This window comes from Adiantum capillus-veneris, chromosome 28 (genome assembly GCF_014529385.1).
Source record: "Adiantum capillus-veneris isolate H3 chromosome 28, ASM1452938v2, whole genome shotgun sequence".
In the NCBI taxonomy this organism is placed as follows: domain Eukaryota; kingdom Viridiplantae; phylum Streptophyta; class Polypodiopsida; order Polypodiales; family Pteridaceae; genus Adiantum; species Adiantum capillus-veneris.
The window spans coordinates 69,358,765-69,381,800 of NC_140958.1; positions in this window are offsets into that span (position 1 = coordinate 69,358,765).

The following is a 23,036-nucleotide window of genomic DNA, read 5'->3' on the forward strand; positions in this document are numbered from 1 at the left end:
TTTATGAGTGATTATGTGAGGATATATACTTATTTCTCGTAAGATTACTCCTTATTCCTCTCAACCTACTCTCATACCCCGCTAGCTCTCACCATCTTTGAAGGTGTGTGAGGTCTCGGGTCTGAGACCATGAGGGAATTGATGTTCTGTTTTATAAGTGTGTGCATGGTGCTTGAAGCTTCCATCTTCATTGCATCATCAAGTTATTGAAGGAACACAAAGTATTGTATTGTAAAATGTCTCCCTTGATGGGGGAAACCTATAATGCAAAGCCTTTTGGAGGGGTGACCGGCTCCATGTAAATCCGGTCCTCAACTGTTGTCAATCTCTCTTTTGAAGTATAGTTCATGCCTATCTAACTAGGTGTTATGAATTTTGTTGCTCTCTCTATCCAAGCACTCTTGCTATGCTCATCAGGAATCTATTCTAATGAAATTCTCACTATGTCTATTCTATTTTTTCGCTACACACAAGTTTCTAGGCCATTAAATGTTACATTGGTATCAGAGCACAAGGTTTCTCTTTTATTGCTCAAGAAGGGAGGTCCTCAAGCTAGCTATAAGAGCTTGGTATTATTAATTGCAATGGAGTAAGTAGAATAGGGATTTTTCAGCCTTGCAGTGTGCCTGCCTTTGTGCAGATAACGAGGCATCACCGTCGAGAGCTATGGTCTTAATAGTGGAGTCCTAAGAGGCTTGCCTACTGCTTAACCACTATTGAGCTATTAGAAGCTTGACAGGAGTCGGTACTGTTTTGGTGTTGAAAGACCCTCTCGTTTCTATTCCTTGCAATTAATGATATTCGAGCCACGGGTATAGGAGCTTGAGTGCTTTTCTAAAGGGGTAAAGAGGATCATCAACTAGGGCTTGAAGTGCCAAAGTACACCTAAAAATATTACACCTAAAAGTTGTTAGAATGGCTGACAATAGTAAAGAGAGTGAAATTAACGTTGATAGCTTTGATTTTGCTAATGAGCAGGCTACTAATGATGCCCGTATGCTTGTTAACTACCTTCTTTCTAGGTTTCAACAAGCCATGGGCAATCCATCCCTCCAAAGTGAAGTGCAACGGCAGCTTCGTGCTCATGGTATTCTCAAAACTCCCCACCATGACAAGAGAGTACCTAGGAAGCCTCCTTGTGAGACTTCCAAAAGAGGCCTCTCTCCGATTCGGGAAGAAGAAGAGGATCCCTACGAAGGGCTCAAAAATTTGCTTCTTGATGACGCATCTCCTTCCCAAAGGACAACTCAAGAGCCCCCACCGAAGGAACGAGAAAGAAGTGAGTCTCTTACCACCTCGACGGAGATGGCTCCACGAAGATGGTGGGAAAAACACTCTCCATCACCTCCTCAACGGAGAAGACCATTGCACACTTCTCCACACCATAATTCAAAGGAGATGATAGAAAACAAGAGAAGAAAAAGGCGAGAAAGAGGTCACCCTCTTCTCCATCTTCTGCATCCTCTCCCTCTTATGAAGAAAGTGATGGTGTCGACAAGGAAGACCAAGGCAAGAAAAAGACGAGAAAGAGGTCACCCTCTTCTCTATCTTCCTCAAATTCTTCATCTTCTGAAGAAATCGAGGGTGAAGCTTTTGAACCATAAAAAAGAAGAGGCCATAGGAAATCCTATGCCGCGTGGAAGTGATCGTCCAAGTTCAAGAAGTTCAAAGAGGGAGGAAAGAGCATCTCTTTCCTTACCTACCATGGCATTTTTGGTGCTACGGACAAAGTCTTTGCTTTCATCCAACAATTCGATGCGGTGTTTGGAGATGAGTGCTTCATGGAGTCCTCTAAGCTACACCATGTAGCTATGCATTTTTGTAAGTCTTCCAGGCAATGGTGGTCTAGCCTACGGGCAAACGGTGAAGCTCCACGAACATGGAAAGCTTTAAGAGCTTCCATCATGAAGCAGTTTTTGGCCACCGATGCCAAAGACAAAGTACTCAGCGAATGGTGAAGCTTGAAGCTCTCTTCCTACAAATCCATTCATAAATATGTAGACAAGTTTTGGGACTTACATCTCAAAGCCACTGTCTTCAAAAAGATGGATTTTTGAGAGCAAAAACAACAATTTTGTGCGGGCTGAACTGAAGAAACGGTGGAGTATGTCAACCCCCAAAGGCCACGCACCATATCTGTGGTCATACACCATACTATGGTGGCTTCACGAATCAATTTTCAAACAGGGGCTAAGGGAAATCTTAAGCCCATGGAAAACAAGGATTCCAATGAGCCTAAGTGGAAGGACAATGTTTAAAAGTCTCCTAAGGGCAATTCCAATAACAACAAAGCTAAGGAGAAGGGAGTTTACAAAGGCAAAAAGAAATTCTCTTCTGAAGAGCTTGAGCGTTATCGCAAGGATAATCGTTGTTTCAAATGCGGCGAGCAAGGGCATGCGTACCGTGCTTGCCCCCAAAAGAACACCCACCATGAGCCTCCTAGAGCTACCTTGGTTGAAATCCAAGAAGAGGAAGCTCACCACAAAGGATCTCCTCTATGCCATGCTTGGGGAAAGGTAAGAAAAACATGATGCTTTTATCCTCTTTGACCCTGGTTCTACTCACAATTTCATATCCATAGACTTGGCCACCAAGCTAGGCATCCAAGCCTATGACATGGGAGATGTCCTACCCGTAGATGGTGCTTTCAAGGGGCATTGGGAAATTGAGGCTCCATGTTCAAATCTATGTAAACAAAGAGGACTTCTTTATCTCTCCTCTCAAGCACGAGGATGTAATCCTAGGGGCACCATGGTTTGATTGCATGGCTGCCAATGTTAAATTCCCTGAAAGGAAAATCTACTTTAGGTTCAGGGAAAAGGATATATAGTAAAGACCGCATTTTGCACTACATTTGGTCTTTACGAATACATTGTCATGCCTTTTGGCTTGACCAATGCACCAGCCATATTCAACCGCTTGATGGAGAAGCTATTCAGGCCTCACCAAACCTTTACTGCTGTGTTCTTTGATGATATTATCATCTACTCTAATTCACTAGACGAACACAAGAAACATCTCCAGGATCGAAAGAAAAGTGAGTTTTTCTTACAAGAGATTTAGTATTTAGGTCACGCTATCTCTCAAGATGGCATCCAAATGGATCCATCAAAGCTAGAGATAATAAAAGGATGGCCTAATCCGAGGAATCTTCAAGAACTAAGAAGCTTTATAGGTATGTGTGCATACTATAGATGCTTCATAGAAAAGTTCTCACTAATAACAGGACCATTACATGACCTAACAAAGAAAAACGTTAGGTATACATGGTCTGTCAAGGAGAACAATGGTTTCAAAAAGCTTAAAGAAAAGCTTATCTCTCAACCTGTGCTTACACTGCCGGATCTCTCAAAACCATTTGAGGTCCAATGTGACGCTTGTGGTGATTGCCTTGGAGCTGTTTTGCTCCAAGAAGGGCACGCCATAGCCTATGAAAGTCGAAGGCTCGACCTTGTTGAGCAAGCTCTAGGCACATATGAAAAGGAACTCCTTGCAGTTCTACATGCCTTAGACTCATCGAAGAACTATTTATTGGGGACTCCTTTCATTCTGTGGACGGATCATCAAAGCCTTAAGTACTTCATGACGCAGACAAAGCTCGCCGACAAACAAATGAGGTGGGCAAATTTCCTTTCGCAATTTCATTTTGATATTGCTCACATTGCTGGCAAGCATAATCAAGTAGCCGATGCACTCTCAAGACGGTTGAGAGTGAATGTGGTTTCCATAGCAACTCACAATGATCTATCTTCTATGATAGATGAGTACGCTATTGATCCCGATTTTAGAGATGTGATTTCAGCCCTTGCACTAGGGAAGAAAGATGAACCATTTACTTTACAAGATGTTTATCTTCTCTATGGTAATATACTATGCATTACCAACTCACTACGGGAGTTGGTAACTCACTACGTGAGAAAGTAATGTATGAATCTCATGCTCATCCTTATGCGGGGCATAGAGGGATTCAGTCTACCCTAAAAGGGATTGAAACATATTTCTATTGGCCTACGATGAAAGAAAACATACAAGAGTATGTTTCTAAATGTGTGGTATGCCAAAAGACAAAGTTTGATAGAGGGAAGCAACCTGGGTTGGTTCAACCTTTGCCAATCCCTAATTCACCATGGGAGAGCATATCCATGGATTTTATCTTTGGATTGGCTAAGTCTATCCATGGGAATACGGGAATATGGACGATAGTAGACAGGTTCAGAAACCGGCTCATTTTATACCTGTCCAAAAGACTATCAAAGCCCATCAAATGTCAACCCTCTTCATTTCACAAGTCTTCAAGTACCATGGCTTGCCAATGTCCATAGTGTCAAATAGAGATCCTAGAATGACCAGTAATTTTTGGAAGGGTCTCTTTGAGAATTTAGGGACAAGGCTAAACTTCTCTTCGGCCTATCACCTGCAAACGGATGGCCAAAATGAAATAGCTAACCTAACAATTCTTGATCTACTAAAAGCCTACGTAACGGAAGTAGATCAAAGGTGCCAATGGAAGAAGTACTGCTTACCATGAGTGGAGTATGCCTACAATAACACTGTACATACTTCCACGTGAAAAGCACCTTTCGAGGTAATTGAGCGAAGATCTAAAAGTCCCCTGCTACTTAAGGTACATGGGAAGATCTTCGTTGTAGATGAGTATAGCCGAGACCTACAAGAATCTTTCCAAAAGATCAAGGATGCTATCTCTATCTCACAACAAAGGCAAAAGGCTGTTGTTGATAAGCATAGAAGAGCCCAAGCCTTTGAAGAAAATGATTCGGTCTTGCTTAAATTTCCCAAGGCTCGATTAAGGCACACCACGGGCAAGAATCCTACGGGACACCAAAAGTACTTTGCTAAGTTAGCAAAAAGGTACTTGGTCCCTTCCAGATTCTTTGACCAATCAATGAGATGGCCTATCAACTCAAGTTGCTCAGCCATTGGCTCATACACAATGCTTTCCATGTGAGCCTACTAAAGCCTTACAAAGGAGAGCCACCTCAACAACCAACTATTGAAGACCCACCGGAGATCGAGGACCAAGAAGAGGTGCTGCAGCCCGAGTCCATTCTCCGACATGAAGACAAGGTATTAAGAGGTAGTAAGACTATCCGATGGTATCTTATTAAGTTTAAGAATTATCCTTTTGAAGATGCTAGATGGATGCAAGACATACAATTAAAGGATAACCTAAACCTTGTCAATGCTTACAATGCTTCCCTAGAGTAAGCAAATGTACAAATGTTTAAAATGAACAAAGATTTTGTCTTATAAGACTCTCTTTTTCTTTATTGTGCACAAATGTTAAGTAGTATGCATGCTTAGAATCATGTTTGTAAGATGACGTCTCCCAAACACCAAGTAGAGCTTGTCACTTGATCGTGGAAGATTGATAGGACTAATGCAGAGACATGCTTACGGCAGCTTAGGCTCTCAAGCGCCAAAAGGATTTGTCATCCATTCTGGAACGATGCTGTAGGGTAAGATAGGGATCCTCTACCCGCTAGAAAAAAGACTAATGAATAGGCTTTATCTTCTCTACCCCATAGTCGAGGACGACTATGGGGTAGAGAAGATAGGGATCCTCTACCCGCTAGAAAAAGGACTAATGAATAGGCTTTATCTTCTCTACCCCATAGTCGAGGACGACTATGATTTCAAGAGAGAGGTAATGTCATAATAACTAATATCTAATTCTCCTAGATGATTTTCTCATGTTAAACTAATCATTTAATATGGGGAAGTGGCAGGGGAGAAAAAACTAGAATATTGGTTAAGCTGGCAGACCAGCCGTAGTAGGGATCCAAAGGAGGGAAAATAGGGATCTAAAGGGGGGGCCATCTGCAAAAGAGAAATATGCAACAATGGGCTTCAAAGACCCTAAGGTTCAACCCATTAAGACTTCCAAAATGCTAAGGTTCCAAAATTCAAAGGTTGTTTCCAATGGTCAAGCTTAGTGAAATTGGATGCTTTGTGAGTGTACACAAAAGCCTTCAAGAGTCCTACATAGGAGGGGGCGAGTCCTGTAAGTAGGGGATGAGACACACACACACACACACACACACACACACACACACACACACACACACACACACACACACACACACACACACACACACACACACAAGCTCCCTTTACACAAAGGGAATAGGGGACACATGAGAGAGAAACACACACACACTCACAAGATCCCTTTACACAAAGGGAATAGGGGACACATGTCAGCTCCCTAGTCCAGTTGCCCACAAGGTGCACTCAGATCCTATTGGATGGCCATAGAGGTGGACCAATGGAAATTAGGCTAGAGTAAATCTAGTTTAATACATTTAAAAACACTTGATAAAAGAATCAATAAGAATTAAGCTCTCTAGAATACTATTGGATAGTCTCCCAAGGGGTCCAATGAGTATTCAGCAGCACAATGGCTTGCCTGATTCCTATTGGCCAAAAGTAAAAGGGGTCCAATGAGAGATTAGTTGCATTATTTAATTACCTAAAGCTCTCACAAAAGGATAAAGGGGGACACATGTCACAAGACTATCACTTATTCTTCTTAAACCCTATTGGCTAAGCTTGGAGAGGTCCAATGGGAAGCCAACAAGAGGATTTAGCAAGAGGGGTCGACCAAGAGAGAGAGGGGGCTGATTTTTTAAAGGCATTATCACACACACACACACACTCACACACTCACACAATCTCATGTGTGGAGCAAGAAGACTCTCTCTCTCTCTCTCCTTGTGAAGCTTTAATGGAAAGCTCATCATCTACTCCAAGCTTGTGAGAAGGGAGGCCTACACCAACACTCTTGTCTTTGTGATGCGAATCCAACCAAGAGCCAAGCTTCAGTGCATGCTCATCTCCTGTACCATGCTAATTACTAAGCTATGCTAACATTTTATGAGTGATCATGTGAGGATATATACTTCTTTCTCGTAAGACTACTCCTTCTTCCTCTCAATCTACTCTCATACCCCGCTAGCTCTCACCATCTTTGAAGGTGTGCGAGGTCTCGGGTCTGAGACTGTGAGGGAATTGATGTTGTTTTTTATAAGTGTGCGCATGGTGCTTGAAGATTCCATCTTCATTGCAACATCAAGTTATTGAAGGAACACAAAGTATTGTATTGTAAAATGTCTCCCTTGATGGGGGAAACCTATAATACAAAGCCTTTTGGAGGGGTGACCGGCTCCATGTAAATCCGGTCCTCAACTGTTGTCAATCTCTCTTTTAAGGTATTGTTCAGCCTATCTAACTAGGTGTTATGCTTTTTGTTGCTCTCTCACTCTTGCTATGCTCATTAGGAATCTATTTTAATGAAACTATGTCTATGCTATTTTCTGCTACACACAAGTTTCTAGGCCATTAAATGTTACACTTTGGAACCACTATCTAAGGCTTCCTTACTTGTTTTAAAATGTATTCACGATGCTGAGGCATTGATGCTCTTATGAAAGCATCTCTAACACACACACACACACACACACACACACACACACACACACACACACACACACACACACACGCACGCACGCACGCACGCACGCACGCACACACACACACCACGCTCCTTTGCTCCCCTCTCTCATAGCCTGTCTTGTGCCGCCTCCTGCATGGAAAATTTTGCCCTTTTTTTAGCCACCTGGACTTTTTGGCCTTTATCCCAACCATCCTTTGGAAACTTCAAACACTCAATCTTAACCAAAATAAAATCTTCACAAGCATGCTTAAAATGTGCTTCAAGAGTTGTCAAACAAGCAACCATATCAATTTTGCAAACGTAGCAAACTGGCAAAATTTGGATGACCACAGTGCATGCCAATGTTTTGCATGTGAAACAGCCTTTGAATCCACAATTGAATTTGCAAAATTTTGCTTACACTTTTCATACAAAGTGAGATTATATAGACCACAACACAAAATGATAGATGCAACAATTTCATCATGAAAAGTGAGATCCTAAATTGTACATCTGTCTCATCCACCAATTTGACAACAAGACTAAGTCTTGCAAGTGTAGATACAATTAGAAGGTTCTCTTTGATCCTTGGTACATAAAGTGCATCAACAAGTATGAAAAAGAATAGCCATTCGCAGTAGTTAGCACACTCTTTCAACTCCTTGACCATATTTGTTGGCATAATTGAACATATTCCCATGAGGGACAGACTCGAGAGAGGTAAACAAGTCACTATGTGATGTAATGTGCTTTGTAGCACCACTATGAAAGTACCACATATGTGAATCTACAACAACTAACATACATGCTTCATGGACATAGGGATCATAAGTACACTCACTAAATGCCCACTCTGCATCTACATCAACATCACAATCTCCTTTCCTTGAAGATTCTACAATAGTTGCACTTGTAGTGGATCTAGCCTCTTTCTTCTTGGCCTTTTTTGCCTCAACTTAGGACATTGCTTTATCAAGTGATCATTAACCTTGCAATAATGGCAACACATCTTCTTCTTGCCTTTTTCACCAGAATTTCCAGACAAGATGCTCCCAGTAGAAGCATTAGGAACAGATGATTTGCCACTCACTCAAGAACCATGAGAACTGGCTACTATTCTTTCTTAACAGTGACTCTTGCAATAGCAATGTGCATAATGCATCAAACTTGAGAGCTTGAGGGGTTCCTTGGATCATAAGTCTCCTTGTACTAGCAAAAGTCTAGTAAGTGAAGGAGTACGAGCGGAAGTGCGACGCGAGAGAGAGTGCGAGAAGAAGAGCACGACGATATGGTGAACTCGCTCTACTGTAATGTGTAGAGCATAGTGAGTTCTTATTAGGTTTTTACAAAAGAATATGTGTACATACCTGGTGGCCCGCCCACTTACCTGGGCGACCACATTGGGCTTTATACCCCAACAACCTCCCACTTAAAGTCCAATGTGGTACTTTAAGTGTGAGAGAAGCTACTATACAAGCTAATATACAAGAGATGTAGAGAAGTGATGTACTACCCTACACCTAACTGCTTGCGAAAATACGCAAAGCTCTCTGAGGGAAGTCCTTTTGTAAGTAGATCAACAGGATTTTCTGTGGTGTGAACTTTGACTAGCTGAAGTTGCTTATCCTCGAGCATTTCCTTGATGAAATGATACTTCACATCCACATGCTTTGTCTTTGAGTGATAAACTGGATTGCGAGCCAATTGTATAGCACTTTGACTATCACAATATAACACAGGCATCTCTTCTTTGATTCCCAAATCTGTTACTAGTCGATTAAGCCAAATTGATTCTTTGCATGCCTCTGATGCTGCAACATATTCAGCCTCTGTAGTAGACTGAGTAACACAATCTTGTAATCTAGAACGCCATGATACTGCTCCACCAGCCAATGTAAAGACATACCCTGACGTAGACCTTCGGTTGTCTAAGTCACCTGCATAATCTGAGTCTGTAAAACCCTTTACACTTAGCTCCTGACTCCCATAGCATTTACGCATACTCTTTGTAGCTTTCAGGTATCTCAATATTCCTTTCACTGCCTCCCAATGTTTCTTGCCTGGGTTTGACATGTATCGACTTACTACTCCCACTGCAAATGCAATGTCTGGGCGAGTAGAAATCATTGCATACATCAAACTACCCACTGCAGACGCATATGGAATCTTATCCATTTCAGCTTGTTCTTCCTCAGACACAGGACAATCTTGTTTGCTAAGTTTCACATATGGTGGCAATGGAACACTCAGTGCCTTTCCCTTCTCATTTATGGAGCATTTGCAGTTGGGGTTGTCAGTCGTTTGTTGACTGATGATGGCATAGTGCACGAGGGAGATATGCAGGTATTGCGTACATACTTGCAGTACGTGTGCGGTACGTCTGGTGGTGTATGGACTTACACGGGAGCAGGACAGCCGGATGCACACGATCACAGCCAGCCAGTGGGCATCGGTTGAGAGCGGTTTTCTCTCGCCTTTTGTAGTCTTTAGACTAGGTTCTCTTGCTTAAAGGCACAGTCGTCTTTAAGTGGGAGGTTGTTGGGGTATAGGCGCATGTGCCTTGCCCGGCCGCCCAGAGTCTGGGCGCCCACTGACTTGTATACCTTATACATAACATAAGTGTATAGAGGGCTGCTCACTCTTTGAGTCTCCCCACCCATATCTGTGTTGTGTGTCTCCTTTGAGACCTGCCAGTAAACAGACTCAACCAGATGCAAACAAATCGTAGACATGGCTAACTCATCAAGATCCTGCCAATCATCATCACGCATAGAATTGGGCTTTGCCGATAAACCATGCAAGGGTTTATCCTGTCCCAAATCCGCCAATGCAACAAACATATGTTCCTTCCAAGCAACAAAATCTACACCATCAAACTGTGTCAGACCATAACGTTGGAAGTCAAATGAAAAATCAGCCATAATGCTTGCAAAAGAGCAACCAACAATGAGTAGCAAATGTCAACCAAATCAGCCCTAAACTGGCTCGAATCGCATCAACAAAAGTCTGCAAATATGGCTCAAAACTTGATGCATAAGCAAACGCCAAAAGATTTGCAATCCGGAAACTTGATCAATGGGAAAACAATGCTCTCAAGGGAGCTTACCGGCACTTGAAAGTGCTCGCCAAAATGCATGTATAATGGGCATCAACCATGCGCGATAACCATATGCAAACCATCCGCAAAGACCATGAATCCAAGCACAAAATCACTGCCAAAGTATTTTGTGAAAACCAGTGAAAGAAGCTCCACCTGTGTGCTCCAAAAAACTGGGTCTCTCAAGAGACCGCCTCGATGGTGTGTAAACGCCTCCGTACTTCGTTGCCCAAGTCTACCAAAAAACCCTCAAACCACAAGCTTAACACAAGCTGCAATTGCATCTTCAACTCAGAATTTATGCACTCAACATCAAGCATCTCCCGTGCTTCCAAAAGTGCATCAAACTCGCACACAATGCGACAACAGAAAATCTGGAATTTCTGTATACAGTCAGTCTGAGATGAATATCAGCAAAACGGTGAGGAATTTGCAAAAAGTTTCTTCTGCAAAGTTGTAGACCACGTCGAAACGGATGGGAGAATAGGTCGGAATTCTCAGATCTGCATTCTACAAGGAGAAAAACGAATCTGAAAACAGTGCTGCTGCGCACACTGTTTTAGGGCAGCACCTTCACTTACACACAATCTTCCACACTCCTTTCTGAGCTTCCACAAGAGCATACATCACTCTCAACTGAGCTCACAAGCTGCCATTGCATTCTCACAAAGCTTCCAAGCTTTCTTAATCTCTCTACCGTTGAGAGAGAGCGAGCTATCGCCTCGAAGCTCTCAAAGCCGTCGTGCTCTCCGCGGTCACCATAGCTCTGATACCAATTGAAGGGGATCGGGGAGCACCACAGACAGAGAGTGAGAGAGAGAGAAGGAGACACACAACACAGATATGGGTGGGGAGACTCAAAGAGTGAGCAGCCCCCTATACAGTTATGCTATGTATAAGGTATACAAGTCAGTGGGCGCCCAGACTTTGGGCGGCCGGGCAAGGCACAGGTCCATAAATTCCACAAGTTTATGCTTTCTCAAGGATACAAACGTAGTGAGTTCGATCACGGTCTATATACAAAGAAGGCTAAGGATGGTAGTTGGTTGATCCTTATTTTGTATGTGGATGACATGTTGATTGCTGGCAAGCACTTGGAAGAAATTTCAGCTTTGAAGTCAAAGATAACAAAATCGTTTGACATGAAAGACATGGGTGAGGCAAGTCATATACTTGGTATGCGCATTGAGAGGGACAGATCAAAGAAGTTGATTTGGTTATCTCAAAGAGAGTATATTGACAAGGTTTTGCTAAGTTTCACATATGGTGGCAATGGAACACTCAGTGCCTTTCCCTTGGAACACTCAGTGCCTTTCCCTTCTCCATATTGAAACGTTGCAAAACCTTGTCAATATACTTTGTTTGAGATAACCAAATCAACTTCTTTGATCTGTCTCTCTCAATGCGCATACCAAGTATATGACTTGCCTCACCCACGTCTTTCATGTCAAACGATTTTGCCATCTTTGACTTCAAAGCTGAAATTTCTTCCAAGTACTTGCCAGCAATCAACATGTCATCCACATACAAAATAAGGATCAACCAACTACCATCCTTAGCCTTCTTTGTATATAGACAGTGATCGAACTCACTACGTTTGTAGCCTTGAGAAAGCATAAACTTGTGGAATTTATGGTACCATGCCCTCGGTGATTGTTTTAAGCCATAAAGACTCTTTAACAACTGGCATACCCAATCTTCCTTGCCTTTCTCAACAAACCCTTCTGGCTGCTGCATGGAAATTTCCACATCTAAATCACCATGCAAGAACGCTGTCTTGACATCCATTTGGTGCAACACCAAATCTAATATGGCAACCAATGCAAGAAAGCATCTCAATGTAGTCATCTTGACCACCGGAGAGAAGACTTCATCAAAGTCAATGCCTTGTTCTTGCTTAAAGCCCTTGGCAACAAGCCTTGCTTTGTACTTTGGCTGACTATCATGAGCGGTGATCTTATACCTGTAAACCCATTTACAGGGTAGAGCCTTTTTGCCCCGTGGTAATTTAACTAGCTTCCATGTCTGGTTTTTATGCAGAGCTCTCATCTCTGACTGCATGGCCAATTGCCAATTCCTGGAGTCCTTCATTTGCACTGCTTCCTTGTAACATGAAGGCTCATTGCAATCAGTCAACATGACATAATTCATAGATGGAACAAACCTATCAGGAGGTCGCGTGACACGTCCAAATCCTTGCTCCTCTTGAGCCCTGACATTTTGTCTTGCACGTGCCGGTCCATCTTCTTGGAAGACAACTCTTCTAATCTCCTCAACCCTCTCTGGTTTAGAATGATATTTGGATTCATTAAAGTGAACATCATTGCTGCGGACAACCTTTCTGGATTCGGGATCCCAAAGTCTGTACCCCATCTCACTAGAATTACCATAGCCTAGAAAGATGCACTTTCTACTCTTTGGCTCAAGTTTGTTCCTAAATTCCTTTGGAACGTGAGTATATGCCTCATAGCCAAAGACTCTGAGATGCTTGTATGAGGGCATTTTGCCTGACCATACCATCTCTGGCACTGAATCCTTGTGCAAAACCTTGCTAGGAGATCTATTTACAAGATGAACAGCTGTTGATACAGCTTCAGCCCAAAACCCATTTGGCAGCTGTGCATTAGACAACATACTTCTGACCTTCTCTTGTATGGTCCTATTCATCCTCTCAGCAACACCATTTTGAGGAGGATTGTAAGGAGCAGTAAGTTCACGCTTTATACCTTTTGACTCAAAAAAGTCCTGAAAGGCCTTTGAAACATACTCTCCACCATTGTCAGTGCGTAAGCATTTAAGCTTGTTGCCACTCTGATTCTCCACAAGTGTCACAAACGTTTTGAAAACACTAAACACTTCATCCTTGTGCTTGAGAAAGTAAACCCATACTTTCCTCGAGTAACCATCTTTAAATGTCATAAAGTATGAAGCTCCCCCTAGAGATAGGTTAGGCATAGGTCCACACAAATCACTATGAACAAGTGCCAACTGTGTATCTCTTCTACTGCTTCTATGCTTATGTGGCTGCTGTGTTTGCTTACCATATAGACAATGTTCACAGAATTCAAAATCATTAAATGAAAAGCCAGGCAAATAACCAGAACGAGACAAGATTTCCATTCCCTTCTTAGACATATGTCCTAATCGGCTATGCCACAAAGAAACATTCGGCTGCTCGGTTACATTGATTACATTTTTAGAGACATTTGATACATAAATCATGTAAAGTCCTCCAGACTTTACTCCATGTGCTACTGTCATAGAACCCTTGGATATCTTCCACATGTTCTGTCCAAAAGTGGTGACGTAGCCAGCATCATCAAGTAAACCTGTGCTGATCAAGCTCTTTGTAATTGCGGGAACATGTCTCACATTCTTTAGCGTGAAAGAAGAGCCATTCTGAAACTTCAATTGAACATCTCCAACACCTAAGATCTCACATGTCTACCCATTGCCTAGCCGAACATGATCTTTAGTGGTCAAATAAGAAGTAAACCACTCCTTGTTTGGAGACACATGAAGTGATGCCCCTGAGTCTATAATCCAGTCACTCAGTGCATTTCCATCAGATGCTGTAAGAAGAGCTGAGTCCATTGTATTCTTCAAGAAGTAGATGTCTCCTAACACTAGCCTGTCATCCTCTGCAACAGTGTTTGTCACATTTATTTCTTGAATTTTCACTAAGGACTTGTTCTTCTCACCATGGTCTTCAGCTTTCTCTTTGCCTTTTTCTGCTTTCCATTCTCTGCAGTCTCTTTTCATGTGACCCTTCTTGCCACAATGGTAGCATTCTATGTCACTCTTGCCTTTAGCACTGCGGGACTTGCTACGAGACTAATTCCTTTTTCCACCTTTGTACTTTTCTTTGGTCCTTCCCCTGACAACTAAGGCTGTTCCTTTGCCTTTGTCCATTGTCTTTCTATTGGTTTCTTCAGTAAGCAGACTTCCTTCTACACCTGCTATGTTCAAACCATATGGAGGTGCAGAATTACTCAAAGCTGTGCGAAAAGTGTCGCAACTTTCCGGCAATGTGATCAACAGGAACATAGCTGTAACAGGTTCATCAAACTTGACACCTTGAGTTGACAACTGACTATAGATTGTGTTGAATTCATTCAGATGATTGGACATAGGTGTCCCTTCTTTCATCTTCAAGTCAACAAGCTTCTTAAGCCAGTATACCTGTGAAGCTGCACTCTGCTTCTCATAAAGATCACTCAGCTTTAACCATGCTTGATAAGCCGACATCTCGTCTGCTACATTGAAGTAAACGCTTTCTGCCAAAGTCAGCATAATGGTAGAAAGTGCCAATTCATCCATTTCGCTCCATTCATCTTCGTCCATATCTTCTGGTTTTATCCCCTTGAGCTTTATAGGTTTTATCTGCTTCTTTTGTACCAACACGTGCCAAATCTACTTCGTCCACAATGGGAAATTGGTTCCATCCAGCTTCTTGATATTGTAAAGAGCAGTGTCCTGTGATCCAGCCATAGCTACGCTTCACAATAGTTTACTTTGCTGGGAAAAATTCGGCAGAGTTTCCCCTGTAAGATGACCTCTGAACGAATATCAACCTGTCAAATGAACCAAGAAAGCTTCAGATTCTGCAGAAATTTTGGCAGAGTCTCCTTTGTAAAATGGCTCTGGTGTACTAAAAACAGACCAAAAAACAACTCAAAAAACACTGTCTCTCTGACACTGTAAGCTGCGGGTAAACTTGTCCTGCACCTGTACTGTCTCTCACTATCCTGTCACTGTCCTGTAAGCATAGACTGTGACAATGCCTCAACGGCAGTAAAGCAAAGATGCAAACCCAACTGTCTAACTCACAGTCAATACATCCTAGCTGCCTATCTAAGGGTGCTTGAGGGATCGCTCCAAGACCTGTATCACCGAAAGGATCTCAACATTCGAGAATCCCCCAGCTCAATAAAACCTCACTCGACCCTCAACAAAGGCTGTTGTAAATCTGACAATACATAGACTTCCCACAAAGTCATACATCAACAAATTTCCCACTATATGCTGTAACCGCTGCGGCGGTTGTTTGCTGCGTGACTCACAGCCAACAAACCCTCAACAAACATACATCATCTCTGACAATACATCCCATGTGGAAGTACCTGCAATGTCAAGATGAAATCTGAAATATCAAGCAGCAAACACAAGCTACCTGATGAACTAGTGGATGTCGCCTACAGTCTGTGTGTAGATGTGTCCGTGTCGTATGTGACACGCCTCCAAGAACTGTGAGCCGTCCTTCGATGTGTAGACAGCCACAAATCAACACTTTGGGAGTGTCGATATCCTCAGCACCTGCAGTCGTAGGCCGAAAACCCCAAATTTGCAGAGTCGGATCTGCACCCGTCGAGACCACGTAGTCGAAAATGGCCTGCGCAGACCTTTGTCGAAGCCGAACGGTGGCCGAGATGACCTCAGAATGAAATTCTGACAACACCAAGCGCTTCGGGCTTACCCACGAGATTTGGGGCCGTGTCTTCGCTTGTCAAATTTCACTCCAGTCTGAGTTGGTGACTCTAGCCTCCTGCAGTGCTGCCCCGAGCCTCGATATGAGCTCTGATACCAGTTGAAGGAGTACGAGCGGAAGTGCAACGCGAGAGAGAGTGCGAGAAGAAGAGCACGACGATATGGTGAACTCGCTCTACTGTAATGTGTAGAGCATAGTGAGTTCTTATTAGGTTTTTACAAAAGAATATGTGTACATACCTGGCAGCCCGCCCACTTACCTGGGCGACCACGTTGGGCTTTATACCCCAACAGTAAGAAAATTGGCAATGCATCAAGAACAGTCCGCACAAGAGAATTATAAAAAATGTCTGCCTATAGTGCTCAACTATATCCTTGATACTAGAAGAAAAGTGTCCATATCATCTTCCTCTTGCATAATCTTTGACTCCAACTCTTTACGCAGTAATGAAACTTTAGCCTCAATGCGACTTGTATAAAGATCAAACAGAGTATCCCAAGCTTGTTTTGCTAATTTTACTGAAGAAAGGGAAGAGTAATAGGGTGTTTCAAATATAATGCAATCAATGCATGAGCCTGCGTATCTCTAACATCTCAACAAGCCCAATCAGTTGTAGGAAAAGTAACTCTAACAACAACAAACATGCCAAAAACTACAACATCCTCAACATAGCTTTTATCCACGGAAGGCAGACGTAAATCAATGCCGTGCACAACATTCCAAATTCCCTTTGACACAAGAACATGTGTCGCTATGTAAGTCCACATTGGGTAGTTATCCCCATCTGGTTTATCATCAACAACGAAAATCTTGAAACATCTGTGTTATTGTCAGTCATAGCGAGTGACTACACCTATGTAAAGACTGCCCAAAAAGCGGAAAATGAAGTAGGACTAACACGTGTTATATAGCACAACCCAAAGAGGACTATAAGGGACCTATTCTGCAAAAAATTGCACTAGCAAAAATTTTGCATAAAAGGATGAAATTATATGCACAATACTACTACCTATAGTGGAAATGGAGACCAAAATGATCCCAAATCAAAATTCTGAGCAAACTAAGCTCTTTGAGCAGTGACAAAGTATTAAGCAGCCTGTTGATGCTCACAAAAGCTCACCCAAACCGGAGAAAGTGACCAAGTGGGTGCTAGCGATACCGGCAACTATGCCAGGGAGGACGCAACCTGCTTTGATACCAATTGTTGGAATTAGGGGTTGCAAGGATGCACACACAACGCTTGGAGAAGCTGAAGAAGCTCAAGGCACACAATAGAGAGTGTATTGCTTAGTGCACAATAAAAAGATAAGTTAGCCCTATAATGATGGACATATATACAATGCACGGGGAAAAAACCTCCTATTGAGGGAAAACATGCCTTGGCGGTCCTAAGTGTATTCACACACATCACTACCACATATACGGTAACAAGCTCAAGCTTAACCCTACATTATATTGGGGATATAGACAACAAAGAGGCTTAACTCAATGGTTAGTTACCTTGCGGCTAAGTGCTCTCCGATCAAAACATTACTATGATGGGTGATGTCTTGGGAAGTTTTGAGCTTTGGTGAATCATTTTCCCTAGAACGTAGCCAATGATGCCAATAAATCCTTGGTAGACTCATTGACAACTATACCACGAACTATCCCTTGTTCCTCACCTTGGTCAGCCGTTTTAGAGGGAATCGAGGAGGGGGGAGGTGACGAGGGCGTAATGCCAAGATGGTGTGTTTTCACCGCCCCACAAACGATTTACTACAAAGTTTAGTTGCTCTTTGTGTCTTGTGCTCACTCCCTATCCCTTTATATAGGTCTTTGAGGTGCGTTATTTTGATGCATGCTTTTCGGCTCTTTGCCTCACATATTGCTATTTTTTATTGCACATCTCTTGTATCGCTAATTGTACATAGTCAACTATGATTGTCCTCTGCTTTTAGCTATGAGTTCACATCAAGCTCTCTTTTTTGAGTCATTTTCTCTCAATTATTAAAGTGCCACAAAATATTCAACATCCATTTTTAAAAAAGTAATGGCTTCAAGGACCTTGCCTTTATCCCATAAAATTAACATAACTTACACATACAATGTTTGATTTCGGACTTAATTATATTGGATAGATCCTTAATTATTAAATGCTTCTAAGGTTAAAAATAAAAGTCTTTGCTTTGTAGGGCTTCTCCAATTTTTTTTGCTTTGTAGGGCCCGTAAACTATATGCACATGCAACCAATACACTCATACATAATCAACATAGTACAAAGTAGCAAGCATGTAGCAATGCCATATCTACATCAACCTACATTGTCCTATTGTTGAGAAGACATTGATGGCACCAACACATGGCCACTTGCCGAAGATTGTGGGCAAGATCTCCTTTTGTTTGAATGACATAGGCAACACCAAAGCTATGTATTAGGAAAGAATTTTGGAAAGAAAAATTGTGCGAGAGCCCGTGAACAAACACGTAGGAACCTCCTCCCTGAGGAGCACCTTAGTGTTTGCCGGCTTGCATATATCGTGCACCAATAATTGGGAAGTTCGATTGCTAAACACATGACTACAATAATTTTTTTAAAATTAGCTCTAAGAGGTCAAGTCCCAGTAAGAAATCTAAATGCACGTCAACAAATTATAATCAAAGAAAAAATAGCACATTTGCAATGTTGTAATTTATGACAGCCATCCCATTTTATGGTTCAAGCTATTTATCACCATAGAATGCAAGGAGGCGGGAGTACAAGGAAAGATAGAGTGTGGAGTCATCGGATTGAGGCTTTGATGAGTAGGTCGTGCCAATCTTAGAAAAGGGTCTTATCAACAAGTAGAATCTGAGTAGATTTTTCTTTTTCCTTTGAAGGAAAAGGTTAGAGCCGGGACGTGGCAGAGAGAGAGTGCGACAAAAAAATTATTTCATCTCACGTGGAGGAGAGTGGGAGAGCATCACAAGTCGAGACGATCGTGGAGAGAGAGGAATATTTTTTCCTACTGTGGATGCGTCATGCAAAGGCAATGAGACTTGCCGTGCTGATGGAGGCGCAGAGAGAGAGAGAGAGAGAGAGAGAGAGAGAGAGAGAGAGAGAGAGAGAGATTTCCGGAGGCTATGTGCACAGTGGACAAAAGGCTGCTGCTCTATTGTTACATTTAGAAGCCCTGACAGAGATACCGCTGAAGGGAAGGGTGGTTACTCTAGGCTATAGGGGGAGCTCTGCGCTAAGGCAAGAGGTAGAGGATGCAACTCCGCACATCAAGGTAGGAGGCAGAGGGTGGAGCTCTCTCTCTCTCGCTCTCTCTCTATCGATGTTGTAGGCATGCTTGGTCTTGCAGATGGGCGTGTATCCCTGATGAGAGAGAGAGAGAGAGAGAGAGAGAGAGAGAGAGAGAGAGGTGAACACTGAGGTGTACGGCGACAACGATCCATGCTTGGACTTTTAGGTGCAGCATTCGTGTGCACTCAAATGCAGCATCCAAGTTGTGGTTGGAGATGTGCGTTTTTTGGCTACACGACAGGCAGGGGATGTGTGCGTGGAGGGGTTGTCTGTGTGTATGTGTGTGTCATTTGTTTGCAGCGCCCAGTGGATATGATGTTGTCCAAGGTCTTAAAGAGTAGAATGTGAGTGCGATGATGTCAGGTGTGTGGACATTGCCACAGATGGTCATCTCCATCACGAGCAAATTGTAGGTGGTGAGCACAAAGAGAGCAAGACAGGGAGATGAGCAGATGCTATAGTCAATCTATAGGGGAGACAGGAATGCAGGACTTCAGAGAGGGCAAAAATTGCAGATAATGGCCTCACTTGGAGAGCGACAGTCTCTCTCTCTCATGCACGCAAAGGCTCTCTTCCTCTCAGGTGTAGCTGAAGCTATAGGCAAAGCTACAGGTGGCAAAGAAATCGAGATAGAGAGAGTGAGACATATGCAGATTCCCAAGGGCGATATGCACGAAGGTGAGAGAGAGAGAGAGAGAGAGAGAGAGAGAGAGAGAGAGAGAGAGAGATTGTCGCTCTCTCCAGGTCCATATGGGTACCTACCAGTTGGAGGTGATTCTACTCTCTGCATCTCATTTCTCTGCAGGAGATGCTAGGGTTTGAGCCGCAGAATGTGTCTCTCTCTCCCTCTCTCTCTCTCTACCTGCAGGTGTAGTCAAGCTACAAGGGAACACGCGCTTAAGGATGGAAGCGGGAAGGAGTCAGGGGAAGCGGAAGCGAGGATGGAATCAACGTGCAGTAGAGGCAATTAGACATGCAGAGATGGTGCCCTGTGGGCAAGATCTCATCATCCTACGCTATCCAACTCCCTGGCACACAGACGAAAAGCGTCCTGAGCTATGCAAATCGAGTGAGGAAGGGAGCAAGTTGATCCACGTGAAAACAGAGGTGTGCACACACAAGGAAATGCCGACGAGATTGTGCACTGTGTTGAGGAGGTCAGGAAAGTTGTGTGCAAAGAGAGGATCGAGGGGAATGATAGCTATGCGCAAGAGTGCAAACAATGCGTGGAAACATGAGAAAGAGGGACTGTTTCTTTTGCAAGCAGAATCTAGGGGCTGATTAATTAATAGAGAGTAGAATAGACCAGTATGTAGTATGTCTGTCACTCCAACTCTCAATACAATCATCAATAATATCACCAATTTCCTATGGCAATTGCGTGGGTCTATCTTTGTTCAAGTGTTTTCATTTCTTAATGAGCTCAAGTGTTTTCAGTTAATTCACTCAAACTCTCATACAACTCCCAAAATAAGCCCTGCCAATTTTGGTTTTGGGTTGATTAATGAGAATCTCACAACATGCCGTGAGGAGCAAGGAGGAAAAGGGCGATGACTTGGCACATGGAATTCGTAAAAAACTTTATCTTCGGAGAAATTTAACCTGGCAACAGAGCATGCAGGGGTATTTTGAGAATTTTAAGGGCATTTTGGGAATTTATTGCAAAATATTGGGCATAGTTTGGTAATTTTTTAGCACAAAGTAGACGTGCCTAGATTTTTTGCTCCTTCGTGGGGATGGTGTCTGACAAGCCTGCGGTGCAGATTTTGGACCCAGTGGGAGCGACGCGTCGACGAGAGAGAGAGAGAGAGAGAGAGAGAAAAGAAGAAGAAGAAGAGAATTTTAACGTCGTAGGAAAAGTCTCTCTCTCACTCCATCGTCATGCTGGCATCTCTCTCTCTCTCTCTGTCTCTCTCTCTCTCTCTCGTGTTGAGAAGCACGACGCTGGTACAGATCAAGGCACACAGGCCAAGGATGGCTGATCCCGGACAAGCCTCCCTCTATCACCCTTGTTTGCAGGGGATTTTCTGCAGGGGAGCTGTAGCTTTGTGTGTCTATTGCACTCGTCTGGGGCAGTAGAATCTCTCTCTCTCTCTCTCTCTCTCTCTCTCTCTCCGCAAGTAGGCTGTACCCTCTGAGCGAGATGCCAGGTGTCGGGACGAGCTGGAGACAGGGTTGGCGTTGGGGTTGCAAGGCGATGGTGGAGTTGGACGGTCGAGCAAATAGAGCAGAACAAGATGAGGGGTGCGCGTGAACAAAGGGTCCAAGCTTTTTGCTTTGACCTTTGGCAGATTCCTGGGATCTCCTCCGAAATTAATGGGCTTTTTGAAGAATAGGTCGCTCGCTGTAATAAATGAATAAGTAGGTAATCTCATTGTATATCTTACTTCAGGATTGTTGAACTTTGTAAAGTTTCTCTCAATTGAAATGATTTTCCATTTTCCTCTAATGATACTTTCAACCTACGTAGGTCCAGCCAATTTTGCAAAGGGGTTTGTTAATAGGAATCTTAAGGGATGCTACTGTGGTTTTGAGGGGAAAAGGGAGGGGGATGGCACGTGGAGAGAGAGAAAGGGACATGCCAGCTGTGCGTAGAGATTTTTTTTGGAATGTGTGTGAGCCGTCGCAGTGAGATGCAATGCGATGCAATTATGTTGCTCAATCGAGCGGCGCGACAGGCACAACAAGGGAGATTTTTAGAGGAGGAATTTCAGGGGCGACATTGGGTGAGCTTGCAACAAAAGTTGCAATGGGCTTGCAGCAAAAGTGGCAAGGGGCGAGGGTGGTTATGTAAGGTGCCAGTGAAGCAGGAACAGCTGCATCGCATTCGATGTTGAGTAAAGGACAGCGCTGTGCGATCATCGGTACATACGATCATGAGGACGGAATGCCATCGAGGAGCTCTGTGCTCCATTACCTTGCTTCATTTTGACCACCATCCGGCTGTTGCAGAACTTGAAGGTGTTGATGAGCTTCTGGAGCTCCACCTCCTATTTACTAGGATGTGGAACGGATGTTGATGTTGTTTTTAGTCCCTGCAAATATGGCATGAAGCTTAGGGGATGGGCAATAGTGCATGCAGCAGCTAAACACGGCCAGGGAGTCAATCAAGAGGTAGGGTGAGGGTGATTAGATAGGTTGCCATCAAAGGAGGAAGGAAAGGATGGCAATTAACCAGTGTTCTGCGCTTAGGAGATAGCTTCCTTAAACTCCATGATGGAGAATAGCTTCCTTAAACTCCATGAGAGAGAGAGAGAGAGAGAGAGAGAGAGTTAGCGATGAGAGTTGGCACCTGCAAGCGAAAGAGAGAGGGAGACGGATGCTTTCTCGAAAGACAAGCTGGACGCAAGCAGAGGGGCCACACAGTAAAGTACTCCGCTGCAGACAAACCAGGAGGGCGGGGCATGGAGCCATGTAGGAATGGGCTCCAATCCTACGATGCAGATTAGGCCAGGTATGGGTAGGGTTCGATGCAGATTAGGCCAACGATGGCGACACGTAGGGGGGGAGAGAGAGAGAGAGAGAGAGAGAGAGAGAGAGAGATGCATTGCTTGCTACCTTTGTCGCCCAGTGCTGCCCTGAGAGAGATGCATTGCTCGCTACCTTTGTCGCCCAGTGCTGGTAAGGGCAGCAGCGGATGCAAGGACGATAGGGTTTGTTGATGCAGATTAGGCTAGCGATGGTGGCACGTAGGGAGAGAGAGATGATGCCCTTTTCCTTCGAATTCCCA